We start from the raw sequence: 2,887 nt of genomic DNA on the forward strand, positions 1-2,887 counted from the left end.
GGGGAGAAGGGAATCAGGTAAGGGGCACTGCTGCTCTCTCCCTGTCGCCCTGCCGTGCAGGTGGCCTTGAAGGAAGACGAGCCATGACAGGAGGAACCGTGCTTTGGGAAGTCAGTAGAGAGGAAGACAGGTCTGGGCCAGGACAGAAGCCAGTCTTAGTGACACCTGAGTAACAGGTGCCGCTGCCTACACCTGTCGGAGCATATGAGTAACCGTCCTGCTGCTGCAGCTTCTGGCTGGGCCTGGGAATAGCACGTGCTACATAATTCACAGGGCCCCGTGCAAAACAAAAATGCAGGGCCCCTTGCAAATTAAGATTCTCAGGATGGCAACAGCAGAGGGGTGCACCAAGCCCTCCTGAGCATGCAGGGCGACTGCACGGGTTGCACGCCCAGGGAGCCCCCACGGGCTGGAGTGCCCATGCCCCCGTGTGCTTCTCCCAAAGGCTGGTCACGTGGCGGCTCACTCCCGGTACAAGGCAGAGCACGACCCGTGGCCCCCACCTCTCCAGTCTCTAACACCCACCCCCCCCTTGGCTCACATGCCCAGAAACTGGCTGTTGTTCTCTTGCCCTGCGGCGCCCAGGGCTGGCACCTCCCCCTCGCTGAGCCTGGTTTCTGTTTGCCCGCGGGCAGTCCAGCCAGAGAAAGCACCAGGAAGAGCCAGCACCCTGTGGGTTAGCCCTATCTCTCGGATCTGCCTCAAGACTGGCACGGGGCGCACTCTGTGCCTCCCACAGACGCCTCCGGGGCCGCCTCCCACCACCATGACTTCACCCCAACCTCTTTCCTCCCCAGAAAGAGGCCGAGGACAAAAGGGCTCCCGGCTTAGGGGGCAAAGTCAACAGTTCTGCTTTGGAGGCTAGTAAGGCCCTCATTTCCGTCACGTGCATGTGCGGGCACACACGGACCTCAGCTGAGAGCAGTCGGCTGGTCCACCCCCTGCGACAGAGCCAGGTGCTCTGGTCACACTCTGCACGATCGGACTTGTCACGAGACGGGGCCGAGTGGGAGAGCCGTGTTTCGGAGGTTGCGGGAATGAGGGTCCTAAATGGGAAGTTGAGGACAGTGGCCAGCAAGCACCTGCACCCAAAAGATTGGCGGCCTCTCTTCCTAGGTTTCAACTTTGCTCCCCAATGACAACTTTGTCTTCGTAAGGAGTTAAGAGTTCTCCCCCCAACTCCCTGCACCGGCTGTGTCTCCCGTCCACGTCTCCAGCCTAAACAACAGGGATGCAGGGCAGGCACATCTCAGTCTCCTCCGGCTGCGCCTCCTCCCCGGCCGTCCCAGGAGGTCGGCCCTCGAGAGGCCCGCGCTGTGCTCTGCCCGGAGCAGGAGACAATGGCTCCGAGAGGGAGGCAGAGCGGCCGCAGCAGCTTTGTGTGGGGTGGCCAGGGACCATTGTCTCCGCCTCGGAACAATGGTTTGCATCTCTGGCTCCCGTGCCCAGTAGTTCGCCCCCTGGATGGACTAACCCAGCCCTGGAGGTTCCCTTCTAAGAAACAGGCAGGATACAAAAATCTGGCCCCAAGCTGGGGGTTTGTGTCCGGTTGCAACAAAAGCCGGCTCCAGCTCAAGAAAAGACACGGGTGCATCTGAGTGTGCCCTCACCTGTCCCAGAGCCACCCAGACAGACAGACGCACAGACAGGGGACAGACAGCCAACCACTCACTCACCACCGGAGCGCTCTGCGGGCCCTCTGCTCTCACTCCTGTCACACTCAGCAATAGGGAAAAGGCTTCCCTTGAATACTCACCAGGTCCCTGGGGGGTAGCAATCATTAACAGCCACACATGCTGGCTGGCCTTAACCCCTTCAGCGCTGGGCCGGCTCCAGCTGGCTGGTGGGCAGCCCTGTCCTCTCTCCCCAGCCCCGAGGAAGTGGCGGCTCCCACCTCGCCACGCACCTGAGCAAGCGCTGCCTCCCATGTGCAGGGGAGCCCTCTAGTCCCACCCCGGCCGCCCCGCCTGATTGGTGCTCACTCGCAACCTGAGGCGCTGGGCTCTGGCACGATGCCCAATTGGATGAGCCCACATTATGAAATATTTGCTTCACGGGCCAATAGAGGAGCCGGGATCTGGGGGAGGGATGATATTTTTATTTATTCCTGGTGGAGGGAGCGCAGACAAAGGTAGTCATAGCATTCCCAGCCTGGGACAGAGGCCGTGGGAGGCGGGCCGCGGGCCGCGGAAGGGCCTCTGTCCGGGTCCAGCGCACAATCCCTCCAGGTGGCTGAGCAGTTTCAGCTCCTGGCTGTTTAGCTAGAGGGTTTCTTTGCTTAATCACGGCCCGCCTCACTCAGGAGATTGGAGAGTGGCACTAGGAACTGAAATGGAAAGGAAGAGGGGAAACATCTTGACAGGCCAAGGACTGCTCGGGTCTGCATGAACTACGTGGCCACAGGTCGTCTCTACAGGTCATCGTAGCAGAAATCATTTTCACACCCTTGCAGGATGCAGATGAAAGGTGGGCAGGAATGGGGAGACACGGATCCCCTCTTCATCCCTTTAAAAATAGGCGGCTGATTTGGGGAAATCTACATCCAGCATAATAGTGTCTCCGTGTAGGATGTATGTAAATCTATACAGATATGTGCGAATGGGGAGCTCCAGGCTCTTTGGAGTTAAGTCCATGGCAGGATTTTTCTAGTTTGAGCAAAACATCAGGTAGTCTCCAAAGCCTGTATCAGAGCATCTCACCAGGGCAAAGATATGAGCAGAGAGAACATCAAGAGCTCAATAAACATATTTATGGAACGTTCACTACACAGAAAGCCTTTAAGTGCCATCTAGTAGGAATTTTAAACTGATCATGAATATGATGGGATATACAGGAGAATGCAAATGCCCTCGCGCTCACACCCACCATGAACACTCTCTTCCCCTTT

General features: G+C 58.0%; 1 protein-coding gene across 1 annotated transcript in view; it reads right to left on the bottom strand.

The window, feature by feature from the left end:
* Window positions 1-1,866, bottom strand: part of PLEKHA6 (pleckstrin homology domain containing A6) — a 54,559-nt gene extending 52,693 nt beyond the window's left edge. The window contains 1 exon segment of the mRNA XM_023747888.1: window positions 1,757-1,866. The gene's annotated coding sequence lies outside the window, so the exon portion shown is untranslated.
* Between the last annotated feature and the right edge of the window lie 1,021 nt (window positions 1,867-2,887).

Source organism: Myotis lucifugus, unplaced genomic scaffold, assembly GCF_000147115.1.
Source record: "Myotis lucifugus unplaced genomic scaffold, Myoluc2.0 scaffold_1034, whole genome shotgun sequence".
NCBI classification, from domain to species: domain Eukaryota; kingdom Metazoa; phylum Chordata; class Mammalia; order Chiroptera; family Vespertilionidae; genus Myotis; species Myotis lucifugus.